Below are 17,481 nucleotides of genomic sequence, written 5' to 3' on the forward strand. Positions count from 1 at the left end.
GTTACCCCTTTGATTGGGAAGTTGCGTATTCATATACAGGGCTATCTTGATAATGAGCATTTCTTAGTTGCTCCTTTGAATGGATGTGATGTATTGTTGGGCAAGCCGTGGCATCATAGGCTTGAGCCCCGCAAAGACTACAAGTCCAATATGATTTCTTTTATGCATAAAGGCCGCATGCACTTTATTGATGCTGGCAAAGAAGGGGATTCCATCCCAGTTGTATCACACATCCAAATTAATAAAGCAATGAAAAAGAGTCTTTCAGCGTACTTGATTTTTGTGCGTGATAGTCTTGTGCCAAATCATCAAAGTGTGGATGCTATGTCTAATGATAGGCTGAATTTTCTTAATACATTCAAAGACTGCTTTGCTGACTCATTGCCAGGTGAATTACCTCCCCAAAGGCCCGAAGATCATTGCATAGATCTTGTGCCAGGTAGTTCTCCACCTAACAAACCCGCATACCGAGTGAGTGCTGCACAACAAGAAGAAATTATGAAGCAGGTTAACGAGCTTTTAGAGAAAGGTTTGGTTCAGCCCAGTTCCTCACCTTACTGCTCTCCTGTGCTTCTTGTTCAAAAGAAGGACGGATCATTCCGTATGTGTGTAGATTATAGAGCTTTGAACAAGCTTACCATCAAGAACAGATTTCCTATTCCACGTATTGATGATATCTTGGATAAGCTTGATGGTTCAGTTTGCTTTAGCAGACTTGATTTGAAGAGTGGTTATCACCAGATACGCGTGGTGCCACAAGATGTCCATAAGACTGCATTCAGGACAGCCTTCGGATTATATGAATTCTTGGTAATGCCTTTTGGTCTCACCAATGCTCCTGCTACTTTTAATCGTATGATGGATAGGATATTCCGATTCCATCGCAAGTTTACAGGAGTCTTCTTTGATGACATCTTGGTTTTCTCCAAGAATGAGCAGGAACACAGAACTCATTTGGTCACAGTATTCGAAGAGTTGCGGAAGCATAAACTTTTCGTCAATGCCAAGAAAAGTGAGTTTTTCCTTTCAGAGATTCACTATCTGGGACATATTGTATCCAAGGATGGAGTTACAATGGATCCTGCAAAGATAGAGACTATTCGGAATTGGCCCGAATTGCAAAACGTACATCAAGTACGTAGTTTTCTGGGATTATGTTCATACTACAGGCGTTTCATAAGGCACTTTGCTATGATTGCAACTCCTCTACATGATCTCACGAAGAAGAAAACTGTTTTCAAATGGACTTCAAAGGAACAGGATGCTTTCTTGCAGCTCAAGCATGCGATCATATGTGGTCCAGTATTGATTGTTCCTGACTTGCATAAGTCATTCGTGGTTGAATGTGATGCTTGTGGTGATTGCATAGGAGCTGTCCTAAATCAAGAAGGGCATGCAGTTGCATACGAGAGCCGTCGTTTGCATGATGCTGAGCTTCATATGGATATCTATGAGAAAGAGCTCTTGGCTGTAATTCACGCCTTAAAGATTTGGAAACATTACCTTCTTGGGGCTGAATTTGTGGTCAAGACAGATCATCAAAGCTTGAGATACTTTCTATCTCAAACCAAGCTTTCAGAGAAGCAAATGAGAATGGCGAATTTTCTTTCCATGTTTCATTTTCAGATTGTGCATACTCCAGGAAAGAAAAATGTAGTGGCCGATGCACTATCTAGGAGGCCTTATATTGCTGCAGTCTCAGTGGCCTCTCATGGAGATCTATCTGCTATGAGAGATTTGTATCATTTGGATGCTGATTTTTGCCATGTATGGACTGATTTGATGGCTGGTCATTCACATGCCTCTTATGTTATCAATGAGGGTTATCTCATGAAGGATAATTGCCTATGTGTGGTGAAGGATTTGCGTCCAAAGGTTATGGACGAATGTCACGCTCCACCATATGCTGGTCATAGAGGTATTATGCCTACTACTCGCATGATTCAGAAATATTTCTTTTGGCCAAGCATGCGTAAAGACATTGAGGCTTATGTGCGTGCATGTATTACTTGTCAAAAGGTGAAATTTGATAGGCAAAAGCCTCCAGGTTTGCTTCAGCCATTGCCTATTCCCTCGCAACCTTGGGAAAGTATCACGATGGATTTTATTATGGATTTGCCTAGATCCCAGCATGGGAATGATGCTATTTGGACTATTGTGGACAGGTTTAGCAAGCAAGCTCACTTCTTGCCCGTCAAGAAAACCATTAAAGCTGATCATATGGTAAAGCTTTTTCTTGCTAATATTTTCAAGCATCATGGTATGCCTAAATCCATTGTTGGGGATAGAGATCCCAGGACTACAAGCCTATTTTGGAGGGCTTTGTTTGATAATATGGGTACTAAGCTTGAGTTTTCATCAGCTTATCATCCCCAAACGGATGGCCAAAGTGAAGCTGCAAATTCAGCTGTGTTGGATTTATTGAAGTGTTATGTGGCAGATCAAAAGAGTGCATGGGAGAAGTATCTTCCACTTGTTGAGTTTGCCTACAACAATACAATCCATGCTTCCACAGGAAAGGCTCCATTTGAGGTTGTTTATGGCAGAGTGGTCTTGCCACCCATCCTTCGTACCAAGGATGAGATTTTTGCAGCTGATGAATATGTTCGTGACTTGGATGTTGCCTTTGGTCAGGTGCAGACAGCCATTGCAAGATCTCAGGATAAGCATAAAAAGGCTGCTGACAAGCATAGAAGGGACATGGAAGTCAAAGAAGGTGATTGGGTATTGCTGAAATTTGAGAAGGCTAGGCTTCGAAAGAGGCCAGGACGAGAAGGATCATATCCTAAGCTTTCTCCTCGCTATTATGGACCCTTCAAGGTGATTCACAAAATCAATGAAGTGTCCTACAGGCTTGCTTTACCTAGTCATTGGAAGATTCACAATGCTTTTCATGTGAGTCTATTTCGGAAATATGTGGGGCCAGATCCTGATGAGCCTGTCACAGAAGATCCGCCAGAAATTGAAGAGCTTGAGGAGATCCTCCAGCCAGAACAGATTGTTTTTCACAAGGAGAGAAAGCTACCTGCAGGAAAGCTTTCCAGGAGATACCTTGTGAAATTTAAGAATTATTTGCCTATTGATGCCAAATGGGTAAATGAAGATTATTTTGCAGATTATCCGCAGTTGCTGCAGGCATATCTTGAGGCTTTTAAGTTGAGGTCAACTCTTTAGAAGCCCGGGGGGATGTCACCACTTGGCCGACCATTTGGTCCATTCCTACTTTTTGCGTCTCGTTCACTTGAGGCCAGGCCGGTGTCTCATGTGAAGAGGCCAGTATTTTGCTGACATGGACGGGAGCCAGACTGGTGCCACCCGTGTGTTAGCAGGATGGTGTCATATGGACGGGAGCCAGATCAGTGCCACCCGTGTATGACCTGGACTGTGTTCGATCCATGGGACTGTCACGCCATGGAAGGGCCAGTATTCGTGCCGTGTTTTACCTATGGGACTGTCACACCTAGGGAAACTCGTGCCTGGAACTGCGTCTTACCTATGGGACTGTCACTCCATAGGAAGACCAGGTTTTTATGTAATAAATGTCGTGCCAGTTTTGTGCCGACAGATATTTTGTACATGTTCCATGAACGGGAGATATGTCCATGTTACTTTTGCACATGCACACATATTTTGCATGCTTGAAACTGTTTTCGCATGACATGTATTCGTGTGTTTGCCTGCCTGACGTGTTACTTACTGAGCGGGGACGCCTGCCAGTGAGTCGTGAAGTGTGCCCTGTATTCTGACGAGTTTCAGTGCATGTGAACAGGTGGTAAGTATATGGTACATGTTGTTTTAAATGTTTTAAATACTAACCCTTTGATTTATAAGGTGAAGTGTTCACATTCATTTAAATGTGGGCACCACTTTGGGCACCCACTATGGGGCCAAGGTGGGGAGCCCCATTTAAGTGAGTGTGGGGGTGGGCAAAGGCACCTACCCAAACTCCCCCACCCTCATGCATGCGTGGGTATTATCAACAGTTAACTCCACCTTAATTTATTAAAAGAAATCTCTCCATCAAGCGTAAAAAAAAAAAAACATCGCTTCTCCCTGGCGTTTTATCATCACCCTTCGTAAGCTATCAGGTGGCTGGAGATTTGCTACGCCTGCTGCTGGGGTGTTTATGCTATTGCTGCCTGCGCCAACCTCTCCACAGGCGGGCTGTGAACTGCACAGCAGGTGGCCACCCATCTCTGTACTGCTGCGCCTACTGCTCCTCTCCCAGGCGGCTGCCCCCACTTCAGGCGCATCTCTGTTTTTCCTCTGCTGGCGACTGCCCCTCTACGCTGCTGCTCTTCACAGGCGGCTTGAGTGCATCTCTACTGGTGGCTGCGTTGAAATCTGCAAGGCGGCTGGCTGCTGCAAACAGGCGGCTGTACTCCCTCCTAACGCTGCTGTACCTGCCTCTCTCTCCAGGCGGCTGGCTGCTGCAAACAGGCGGCTGTCACCTCCACAAAGCCACACAGCTGCAACTGTCTCCTAGGCGGCTGAACATTATCAGATGACTGTGGTCTCTCGTGGTGGTGCTTATTCTGTTAATTCTACACGAGACTACTCCTTCTTCATCAAGGGTGGTTTCATCCTCGGCAAACCACAAGTTTTGGTCTTTTATCAACCAATTGCAAGTAAGTGATTTTTCAGATTTGAGTAAAGCATTTAATGTTTAAATCTGGTAAAAGAGTCGTCCCGCTCGGCCTACACCCGTTCGGTGCCGGGTTGTCCAAGCTATATGGGCGAACCTCGGTCCAAAGGTGCTGAGATCGGGAGAGCCAGGCGTTAGTACGAGAGCGCCTGTCTGTGCGTGGTCTCGGAACACCAGTGTGGTGCTCTCCGCGGAGTCCAGTGAAAGCACAGGACCGTAGTGATTGGACCACACTAGTGGTCGTTCTGCTCCGAGTTTTTCTACATCGAAATTCGAGTTATTTGTTTAATATTGTTTTCATATGTACATGGACATCATCTGGTTCTCAGAACCCATGGAGCATTGTATTCTTTAAATACTCCCAATAAATATATCATATATTGAGGGGGGGGTCGGCCCGTTCCGGCCCCAGTGCTGGTGTCCATCTTTCCATTTCTGTTCATTTAATTTTCAAGTTGTTTTAAGTTGTCCATTTCATATTTGTGGTTTTAAAGTTGTGCTATTAAACGTGTAGGTGTCCAATTGAGTCTTTCCCACTTGACGGGATCGGTTTCAGGATCTCTCTGCTTGTTGATGATTGTACCAGATTCACGTGGGTCTACTTTCTTTCTCAGAAGGACCAGGCTTTTGCTCGGTTCAAGGATTGGCACGTGATGGTGGAGAGAGAGTCTGGATTTCAGGTCAAGACTCTCAAGGCTGACAAAGGAGGTGAATTCTCCTCGACTGTATTTTTCCGGTTTTGTGCAGATCATGGCATCAAGAGGGAATTGGCCAATACCGGATCGCCTTCAGAGAATGGAGTTGTTGAACGTAAGAACAGGACTGTGGTGGAGATGGCGAGGACCATGTTGGAGCATCGTGATCTTCCTCGTCCACTTTGGGGTGAGGCTGTGGCAACAGCTGTCCATACCATTAACCGCTCTCCGACGACTTCTGTACCCCATATGACTCCATTTGAGGCATATTTTGGCAGGAAACCCGATGTCTCGCACTTCCGTGTCTTTGGGAGTGACGCGTATGTACATATTCCGAAGAAGCAGAGGGGGAAGCTTGACTCCAAGTCCCGCAAGCTGGTATTTGTGGGGTATAACTCTCTTTCCAAGGGATACAGGTTGTATGATCCAGAGAGGAACGAGATTGTTGTCAGCCGGGATGTGGTCTTTGACGAGCATGTTCCAGCATCCACTGTCGATGAGCCGCCACTTCTTGGAGATCCAGAGGAGTCTGATGATGATTCCCAGTCTACCACTCCAGTTGATCCACCTCAATCATCACAGGAGGTTGAGCCCGCAGCTGGAGTTGAGCCCCCGCGACCACAGGAGGCTCCACGATCTGTTCGAGTACCTAGGTGGTTGTTAGACACTCTTCGGGGGTCAGGTGTCACGGAGCTACCCTCCGAGTGGACCACTGAGGACGGCTCTCGAAGATCACATCCAGTCCGAGATAAAAGCAACACGGCGGAGCTTCTTCAGGTGAACTATGCTCTGATGTCTCGTATCATGCGGGATAAAGAGCCCACTTCCGTAAAGGAAGCCCTTTCACAGGATACTTGGAGGGAAGCCATGCAGGTGGAACCTCATGCCATCGAGAAGAACAACACTTGGGAGTTGGTACCGAGGCCGTCAAAGCGGTCGGTCATTGGTGTCAAATGGGTCTTTAAGACCAAGTACGCGGCTGATGGGTCGGTGGACAAACACAAAGCCAGGCTCGTGGCTAAGGGTTATGCTCAGCGGCCAGGCATCGACTACGAGGATACCTTTGCACCGACAGCGCGGATGACCACGATTCGGACCGTTCTTGCCCTTGCTTCTTCTCAGAGGTGGCCCGTATATCAGATGGATGTAAAATCGGCGTTCCTTAATGGTGACCTGCAGGAGGAGGTGTACGTTGAGCAGCCTCCAGGCTTTATTGTTCTAGGATCGGAAGGGATGGTTTACAGGTTACGTAAGGCCTTGTATGGTCTTAAGCAGGCTCCCAGGGCTTGGAATCAGAAGATTGATTCCTTCTTTATTCGGACTGGATTTCAGAGATCGGTTGCAGATCCGAACCTGTATCTCTTTCGGGAACGCGGCATGGTCACACTTATCATCCTTTATGTGGATGATCTCATTCTCACCGGCGGTCATGTGGAGCACATTGGAGTGACGAAGGCTGCCTTGTCAAAGGAGTTTGAGATGACCGACTTAGGCTTACTCCACTTCTTCTTAGGATTGGAGATTTGGCAGACCCAGAGGGGGTTTCTCGTCTCTCAGCAGCGGTATGTTCATGAGTTGCTTGAGTTCTTTGGGATGGAGAACTGCAAGCCTATTACTTTGCCGATGGACCTGAACACAAAGTTAACCGTTACAGATCCTTGTGAGCCAGTTGATGCCTCGCAGTACCGGAAGTTGGTTGGTTCATTGATCTGGTTGCTGAACACCAGATTGGACTTGAGCTTCTCCGTGGGGCTGTTGAGCTCTTTTATGCAGACGCCATTGAAGACTCATTGGGACGCAGGATTGCGGATCTTGCGGTATCTGCAGAGTACGAAGGATCTGGGACTCTTTTACATAGGAGGGAATGGAGTCAAGCTCCAAGGTTGGAGTGACTCAGATTGGGGAGGAGATCCAGACACGAGGAGGTCTACTTCAGGATACACTTTTACCCTCGGCTCAGGAGCAGTTTCTTGGAGCAGCAAGAAGCAGCCAACTATTGCCCTTTCTTCGACAGAGGCAGAGTATTGGGCTGCTTGTGTAACTTGCGGCGGTGAGTGCCCGGGGGACTAGGGCCTTTGACACACTTGTTGATACCATCAATGCATATTAAAACATTTAAACATGGCCACAGCCTTAACACATATCCATCATCACTTTGCATAAAACATAAAGCAGGACAAAACATCCACAAATGCTGAAAATGGAGCTTGCACGTGTGACACCGCATAGAGGCCGGAATGGGCCGAACCCCCCCGTGGAGTATTTTATTACCCAAGGAGAACAATATCATGTACAAGCTTTGAGGGCCTTACTCTCCCCACGGGAGATGCCGGATTATCCATATACAAATGCCATAACACAGCCCAACACGAGGCAACCAAGCCGGAACATAGGCTGTAGAAATGCCAAGCCAACAATATAATCCATATACCTCCGTGTGGGTACTGATTCTTCCCCAAAAACCACGGGTCTTCATGCAATAGAGAGGGTACAGCAAGTACAACTCTCCATTCAGTCGGTACAGCAAGTACAATGGCTGGTACAGCCGGTATAGTGGCTGGTACAGCAGGTACAGCAAGTACAAATGCTGGTACAGCAGGTACAGTGGCTGGTACAGCAGGTATAGTGGCTGGTACAGTCGGTACGGTGGCTGGTACAACAGGTACAGCAAGTACAATGGCTGGTACATCAAGTACGATGGCTGGTACAGCCAGTACGGTGGCTGGTACAGCAGGTACAGCAAGTACAAATGCTGGTACAACACATACAATGGCTAGAAATCATAATAAATGATTGAATACCCTTGCCTTTAGTATTTCTTCGCGATGGAAGCCTCCAAAACAGTCCCCAACAGCCGGTATTCTTTATGGGCAGCCTTCAAGAGAGAGAGAAAGAGAGTAGCCATCATTAGGGAAGCCTTCAACGGTGGTAGAGGCTAGTGTGCAGCAAGAGAGCCTCTATTAATGAAGAGAGAGGGCTCCAATTTATAGATTTGGGCCTCCCATGAGCTAAAATGGCAAGAGAAGGCTACAATGACAAGTGGAGAGCCACACAATAGCTGAAGTGACAAGTTTGAGCCCACTTGTCTCACTTTGATCCATTTTCTAACAAGTGTCAGGCCACTTGTCTCACTTTGATCCACCTCCTTGCCACATGTCCCAATCTAAGAGATGGGTCCTTCCATAAACTTTATCTCTAAAAATATCCCAACTGGTAGACATTCTGTCATAGGCACTTTGCCAACTCTAGGTATCTGCTCAATTCCAGATGTAATGACGCGAACAGAATTTACATCGGAGTCGGGCCAAAAATAGCAACTCTCCTAAATTTTAGGAGTGTGGTCCTTTGTATACTAGGATAATCCCCCATTCCCAAAGCTTGTACTTTCCAAATATTTAAACATCCTGGAGTCCACCAGACCCCTTTCAGACTGGGAAATGTCCAGGCTGGTGACAGCTTGTGGTGCTGCTTGTGAGGTTGTATGGCTGCGGAGGCTGCTAGGCGAGATGGGGTTTCCACAGAGTGAGCCCACAGTCATCCAGTGTGATAACCAGAGTTGTATAGCTATTGCTCGGAACCCGGTTTTCCATGCCCGGACCAAGCATATAGAGATACAGTATCACTTTGTACGTGAGAAGATCTTGGCGGGTGACATCTTGCTACTTTATTGTTCGACGGAGAACAATGTGGCGGACCTCTTCACGAAGTCTCTACCTCAGGCTACGCTCAGGCGGCACTCCAGCTCCCTGGGGTTGGTTTCACAGCTAGGAGCTGAGAGGGGGTGTTAGAAGTCATCTCCTGTCTATTTGTATACACCAGGGCCTTTGTTGTGGGTGTGCCCGCCCGTATATCATTTTTCCACACTCCCCGTATTTTTTCCCTATTTTTTTCATTTTTTCCTAGTGGCTGGAGGGTTGCCAGGTGATGCCAGGAGCACCCCAATGCTGGCCGACTGGACTTTCTTCAGTCGTGTGCATCTGGGCTGCTGGCCGACTTGTTCTGTCCAGGCGTAGGCATCTGTAGCTGGCCGACTGCTATTTTCAGCAGTCGTGGGTATTTTTCTCAGTCGTGGGCACCATCTGGAGCTGGCCGACTGCTCACATGGAGATGTATATATTGCCCCTCAGCCCCCACCACTTTCTCATTCAGTTTTTTCGGGATCTTGTGTATAGAGAAGAGTCTACGCACCTATCTCTCTGTGTTTCTTGTGCTGATTATTTTCTGCAGTCTACTTGTTCTTGTCTACCCAAGTTTGGTTGTCATTTCCGCTGCATATTCTGACAGTGCAATTGAAGAGACAGTTGCTGAGATGGCCTGGGCGAGTCGCCACGTCACCTCTAAAAAAAAATAAAAAATTAAAATTTTTAAATTAAAAAAATAAATTTCCGGGGGGTTTTCGATTGCTCTAATTCCGATTCCAGCCTCTGCTTTCTCAAAAGATGAAGGAACAAGCCTCAAAATCGACCTCCAACTTAAAAGGTACATATCTTGTAAAACTATCAAAATTGAAAGTAGTTTAAGTAAGAAACTTTCTTAACCTCCTGCAAAATACAAGTTGCTAGATCAGCAACCAGTATTATGCACAAGTTCGATGCTTTAAGATGAATGCCTAAATGTTCAAGCATTCTCAAAATTAGCATCCAATGCAAGATCTTCAAACAGCTTATTATGCATGTGTCTAAGGTGAGTACCATCCATTCCATACACTTGTATCCATCTATACGCTCTCCTATAGTGGTAAGAGTACATAGTCCATCATGCTTCGGGATGGAAGCATGTCCATTCATGCATGCAATATTATGCTCTCTCAATATTATACTTCCCCACTTCGGGATGGAAGCATGTCCATTCATGCATGCAATATTATGCTCTCTCATTTTCGGAATAGAAGCATGTCCAATCATGGTTCCTTGGAAAAAAACACATGTCCAATCATGAAGTCTGCCATGCTAGGTCAAACAACATGTCCAAGTTTTATTAACTTCAAAATTCTTGATACAAAATTCCCTGTAAGCTGATTAGGGTTTTGGAGAGATCAAGAAGAACCTGCTTTCTACTGGACAGCTTGATGATGCTGATTATGTTACCACATTTGGTCGTGGAAAGTGGAAGATTAGTAAGGGCTCACTGGTTGTTGCCAGAGGCTCTAAGGTGGACACTCTTTACTTCATGCATGCAGGTGTTTGTCACCATGTTAATGTAAATACAACCGAGCTGCCGGAAATCTCTGTGTGGCATAGCCGGTTGGGACACATGAGTGTCAAAGGAATGGAGCAATTGTCTCGTTTTGGTTACTTGCCTTCTCTAAAGTTCTCAAGTTTTCAGTTTTGTGAGCATTGTATATATGGCAGGCAACTCCTGTGCCCCCACAAGAAAGCTCTTGGACAGAAAGATGCTCAGTTAGAGCTTGTGCATACAGATGTATGTGAGATGCCTAAGCTTTCTTTGGGAGGGGCAAAATATTTTCTCTCTTTTATTGATGATGCCACACGCAAGGTGTGGGTTTATCCTCTTCGTTTGAAGAGTGATACATTCTCAGTGTTTCAGAAGTTTGTTGCTCATGTTGAGAATCAAACTGGCAAAACACTGAAGGCTTTGCGTTCCGACAATGGTGGAGAGTATATGTCCAAACAGTTTCAAGACTTTTGTGATGCTAAAGGCATCAAGAGGGAGCTCTCTACTCCTTATGATCCTCCACAAAACGGGACAGCAGCCAGAGAGGATGAACAGGACCATTCAGGAGAAGGTCTGTTCTATGTTGTCACATGCTGCATTACCTCATGGTTTTTGGGCTGAAGCTGTTATGACAGCCGTTCATCTTATAAACAGGTCACCTAGTACGAGGCTTGGTGGGAAAGTGCTAGAGGAAGTATGGACAGGGAAGCCTCCGTCATACAAGCACTTGAGAGTGTTTGGTTGCGTTGCGTACGTGCACATACGCAGGGAAATACGCACCAAACTTGATCCTAAGTCTCACAAATGCATATTCCTAGGATATGGTGACAGAGGTGAAATGGGGTATAGACTTTGGGATCCAGTGAATAGAAAGATTATACGCAGCAATGATGTTATTTTTGATGAAACATGCATGTATAAGGAGCCTGCAAGGCAATAGGAGCCTAGGAGAGTCATCTTTGATGATGATGGACATCATGGACAACAACCAAGGGCTGTAAATCAGCCATTACAGCAGCAAAACCAGCCCTTAAATGGTGTTGAAAATGGTCCAAATGGACAGCCAGAGATGGCAGAAGACATCCCTATGGATATTCCACAGTTAGAGGAGATACCGGGCATGATATTTCAACCTTATGGCGCTCAAAGTTGCACCTGATGCAAAGCCAAGATACAAAGCCAGGTTAGTGGCTAAGGGCTTCAACCAGGAATATGGTGTGGACTTTGATGAGATCTTCTCTCCAGTGGTCAAAATGACCACACTTAGAGCTTTATTAGCTTTGGTTGCTCATGATGATCTGGATTTGATTCAGATGGATGTGAAGACTGCTTTTCTTCACGGTGATCTCCATGAGGAGATATATATGCAACAGCCAGAGGGTTATGCAGTGAATGGAAAGGAGAAGCTTGTATGCAAGCTGAAAAAGAGTCTTTATGGGCTCAAACAGGCACCAAGGGAATGGTATCATAAATTTGATACATTCATGAAATCCCAGGATTTCAGGAGAAGTGACATAGATCACTGCTTATACACCAAGAAAGCTTTGGATGACAATCTATTGATCCTCATCTTGTATGTTGATGATATGTTGATTGCCGGAAAATCTCGTTAAGAGATGGATGCCTTGAAGAAGAGGCTGCATCAGACCTTTGATATGAAGGATTTGGGTGATGCAAATCACATTTTGGGTATGCGGATACTTTGGGACAGAAATCAGCATGTGTTGTATTTATCTCAGAAGGAATACATTGGCAAAGTTTTGCAGAGGTTCAATATGGATGGGGGGAAGAAGACTAGTATTCCTTTGCCTCCATATGTGAAACTCAGTGCTATGGACAGCCCACAGTCGGATAGTGACAGGGCTGATATGGCCAAGATTCCGTATGCTTCAGCTTGTGGCAGTCTCATGTATGCCATGGTTGCTACCAGGCCGGACATTGCATTTGCAGTGGGAGTGGTTTCTAGATACATGGCCAACCCTGGCAAGAAGCATTGGGAAGCAGTGAAAGGTGTCATGAGATACGTGAAGGGCACACAGGATATGTGCATATGCTTTGGCAAACAGGATGCATTAGTGCATGGTTACACGGATTCGGATTATGCCGGTTATCGAGATAACCGGAAGTCTACTACCGGTTATGTGTTTACATTCACAGGAGGTGCTGTGTCATGGATATCCAGGATGCAAAAGTGCACTGCCTTATCTACTACAGAGGCCGAGTATATTGCAGCCAGAGAGGCTTGCAAGGAGGCATTATGGCTATCTCGGTTAGTGGTTGATTTGGGTTATACAGGGGATATTCCATTGTTGCATTGTGACAATCAGAGTGCCATCCAGTTGGCAAAGAACCTTGTCTTTCATGCAAAGACGAAGCATGTGGATGTGAAGTATCACTTCATCAGAGAGGTGATAGAGAACAAGCAAATTCAGCTTGTTGAGATTCATACGGATGACAACCCGGCTGATCTGTTGACAAAGAGTTTGCCTCCAGAGCGGTTTGCTCATTGCAGACACTTGATGGGCATTGGATGAGTCCAGTTTCAGCCTTGATATGGCCTTGTATATTATCATGTACATGCTGATTTTTCTTTACCTTTACTTAAGGGCACTTTGCCTTTAAGTGGGAGATTGTTGGGGTAAAGGCATTATGCCCACCCTTGTAGTGTGTACAGGCCCATAAGTTATAGTACATAGTACACTTAGTACTTTTAATGTACTAAGTGCACTATGTGTACTAGTGCAAATATACATGTGTGATAGGGGAGTCACACACTCACATTCTATGAGTTGACTTATCCCCACAACTCTCTCTCTCTCTCTCTCCCTTCTTCTCTGTGTATGTCTCCCACATGAAACCCTAATTCTCTCCCATCAGAGCAATCATTGCCATTGCATGATCCATATAAGATTCAGCTTTCTTGGCCTTTAAATGGTCATGTACCAATGGATCCTCGCGGCGATAGAGATTCAATTCTTCTTGTTGTGCATGGAGAAGAGCCTGCATACGAGTAAGTTCAGCCCTCAAAACTATGGACTCTTCTTCTTGCATCTTCTCTTTGCCACGGGACGGTTGTCCCACATATTCATGTTCCCTATTGTGCACCACATGAGTTTGCTCATCCTGTAAAGCATTGGAGGCATGCATTTCATTGTCCCTGTCTCTTGTATTAGCATCTCTAACATTCATTGTATGGCTGTCCATAATTTTCTAAGTGTAGAGATAGCTAGTGTTCACGGTGATCATCTCTCACGATAGAAGTGAAAGAGAACCGTATGCTCTGATACCAATGTAACTTGGTTGAACACAATGCTAATCAATACACTTAAATACACTAAGATTTGAAGGACACTTGCTCATATACAAGAAGTAAATTGCTGAATTGACAAGAGACACACAATGAGCCGGAACGGTCGACCCCTCCCTTGAGTAAATTGTATTACTATTGGAGAAATTCAATACATAGCTTCACGGGCATCGATTGCGAAATCCTCCATGCCAATGCATATGAAATTCAGCATTTAGAAAACAATGGTATGCCGATGTAGATCACCAAGGAGCTGCCTTGATGCCCGCCCCGACTTCAGTGCCCATATTCTCTACCATTGGCTCTATGTTCTACCAAGCAAGGTAGCAACATCTTCAAGAGCACATAGGACAAGAGAAATACTACACAGGGTGGCTAAACAAGGAGTCCTGCCCTTCTACTGAGTAAGTAATGACAACACGTTGTCCAATTAGCTTACCAGTCTTCATAGAAGTTGTTGCAAGCGGAAGCCTTCGCGTTGGAAGCTTTAGAAGTGTTGATATCTTCGATTTGCCGCAATCCTTCGCGACAAAAGTCTTCAAGAGGATGAAGGGAACCCTGGGAAAGCTCCCCCTATGGTTCAATTTGAGAAAGGAAGGCTGAAATTAGGGTTTTTAGCAAAAAGACCAGAAATTACAGCAAAAATGAGAGCTGTTTTGCTGAATTTCAGTCATTGGGAGTGAGTAGGAGAGTGATTAGCACTTGGAAACACTCTTGGAAGCTTGGAAAACACCCTAGCAAGTTGGGTATGGCTATGGAGAGCTTGGAAATGGAGAGAAATGGTGGAAAAACAGAGTTTTCAGCCTCCAAAAATCCTCATGAAGAGAAAACACGAATTTTCTCTTAATAAGTAAGTGAATTGGGATCCAATCAGGTGAAGGGACATGGGGAGATGTCCATTTATGAGCGAAAAGGGAGGATCAGGTCCTGGACATTGAGTCTTGTCCGCCTCGGGACTTCAGTGAGTGTGAACTTGGAAGCGGTCATAATTTATAAGTGACTTTTGGGCGCCCAAACTTTAATGAAGTGGGAACGCACTCACTTATAAATATTGGCGAAGTCCTAAGGGCTATTTGAGCCTAGATTGGGTAATACTTACCACCTGTTCACATGCCACACAACCATGTCAGCAGACAGTTTCACACGCACGGTTCACGGGCGTGCGTCCCCTTACCCGGAACTACACATTGGTCAAGCAAGCATGAAAACAGCATGCAATTTCAATTGCAAGCAAGCACATAAAGATGCTATGCAATGCAGCATTGGCATGAGCAATTTCCGTTCATGAAACCATATAAGACTAGGCGTTTCCAGGCAAGTATATGCGATACCAGACCCAGTGGAAAGCCAATTCTCCAGGCGTTTCCGGACATGTACACAAAGGCACAAGTCCCAGCGCAAAGCCAAGTCCTCCAGATATTCCGGGCATGATAATGTCAAGTCCCAGCGGAATATCATATCCAATTATACAGCATGACACGTGTTAATCACATGCATAGGCACATTCCATAAGCCATGGACACCAATCCAATATGTACATAGTGTGAAAGCAAGAGTGAACCATTCGGGTGGCGAACTGGTGACAAGCCGCCTGGGCACAGCCGTCTAGTTGCAGTCGCCAGTGTGCGTCTGCTTGAAAAGAGAAGTCTTTATTAATGCTGTTGCTGCCAGCTTGAGAGATTGAGGATGGAGAACCAGCAACTGCCCCGTAGTATGGGATGTAATATTCGCCTGTTGTGAAGCCTGTATGCCATTATTTTACAAGGTAAGTGGATTGAGATTCAAGCAAAGGTCTTTGGTGTAAATCTTACAAGGGATACGTGGAAAGACAGATATGCAAGAAGAGGAGCCTGATGCAATGAGGGCTGAATTGGAGCATATGAGAAAGCTCTTGCAGGCACAAGAGCAAGAGCTGAAATTTTTGTATGAAGATCCCCATGTGCAAAGTGCCATTGAAGCCAGGAAAGCCGATGCAATGGTAGACATGACTTTTGAGTCCATGGCACGAGAAGTGGGCAAGAAGCCAAGGGAGTTGGCACTTTCCTACCTCCTCCGCAAAGGTGACATCAAAGAGGGGGAAGATGGAGAGCTGAAATTCAGAAATCCACCTCGCTTGAAGCATGGAGATCCCGCATCTCAAAGGTTGAGATCTTTTATGCAAAGGAAAGAGGTGACAGTCACCTCTCGTCATGCATCTTCTCCACAAGGCACAAAGGGTGACAGGTATATGTATGCTGGTGCTCATATGTGACATGCGAGAGGTTACGACCGTAGTAATCACAACCTTAGTCTAACTAAACTGTACTTAATGATGTTTAAGAGACAAACAGATATGTGTCAATGCAATGCAGCTATATTAGATGAATGAATGATGTTACAATGAGATCCAAATGGATCTGTACTGCCGAATATGCTGCCTATATGCTGAATATGCTGAATAAACTGCTGTCCACTCTTTCCCTTGTCTCCTGGAAGGAAACGTTGAAGGGAGGCTTTGGGAACAGATGCTGAATGCTGATGGGATGATGAAACGCAGACCTGTTGGGCTGAACTGGCTGCGTTTGCTGATGATGATGGCTGATGGAGATGCGTTAACTGACTGTTGCTGATGATGATATGCTGAAACGCATGATGATCCAGAGGAGGTTGCGTTTGCTGATTATGCTGTTGAGGATGATATGCTGAAACGCCAGATGATCCAGATGAGGATGCGCTTCACTCTGATGAGCCTGTATGCTGAATGGATGAGGCGCCTGAATATATATGGGTGAGAGGCTGCTGGTCGGCCAGATGGGATGCCCACGACTGGATAATAGCATAAATGCTAGTCGGCTGCCCCAGAACTGCTATTAAAAAGCATAAAATGCCTGAATAATGCCTGATAAATGCTGGTAAAATGCTTGATGATATCTGTGATGCTAATATGATGCCATGTCACTGTACACCTGACTGGTGTACACGTGACATTCCCTGTTGCTAAACTGTTGCTGGGTGGATACCTGGCAACCTTCGACTACTCTGTGATCCTTCTCCTCTGAACCACTGCCCCCTTCTGTCTTCTGCTGGGACTGAGGCCGTCTGCTGCAGGAGTGAAATCCTTTGAGCCAAGACTCTATGTACTGCGGGAACTAAATGGCAAATACCTGAGTCACCCCTGACCTGCCTGTGGAAACCTTTCACCTACCATCTCCGTCGTACCTGAAGTTCTGAACCTCCTGAGGCGATGTTGGAGCAAACTTCCGTCTTCTGTGGAAGAGAAACCCCCTGCTGCTGCCAGTTGAAGTCCAAACTTATGTCCTCCTTTGACGATGTATGTCATTCTTCCCTGAGAGTTCATGGGCAACATGTATGCAAGACTGACTGCTAAGATGTCTATTATGCAAGCCATGTGCAACCCTATATGTTGTGCAAGAATGCAGATGGAGGGGTTACTGATGCAGACCTAAGGGAAAATCCCTAAGGGTGGCTTGCAAAATTTTCAGAACTGGGTTTAACTGTGCGGAAGCGATAAAAATGATGTCTGAGTGAATGACTGATGAACTGAACATGCTCTAAGGCTGGTTACCCTGTAACGCTCTGATACCAATGTGACATGCGAGAGGTTACGACCGTAGTAATCACAACCTTAGTCTAACTAAACTGTACTTAATGATGTTTAA

The 17,481-nt window shown here is 45.5% G+C and overlaps 1 protein-coding gene across 2 annotated transcripts in view; it reads left to right on the forward strand.

Annotated features, from left to right (window-relative positions):
- The window catches only part of LOC147624546 (Golgi apparatus membrane protein-like protein ECHIDNA), a 53,683-nt gene that overhangs the window by 22,508 nt on the left and 13,694 nt on the right, over positions 1 to 17,481 (forward strand). The window lies entirely within an intron of this gene.

This window comes from Cibotium barometz, chromosome 25 (genome assembly GCF_041138505.1).
Source record: "Cibotium barometz isolate CiBa-2024 chromosome 25, ASM4113850v1, whole genome shotgun sequence".
In the NCBI taxonomy this organism is placed as follows: domain Eukaryota; kingdom Viridiplantae; phylum Streptophyta; class Polypodiopsida; order Cyatheales; family Cibotiaceae; genus Cibotium; species Cibotium barometz.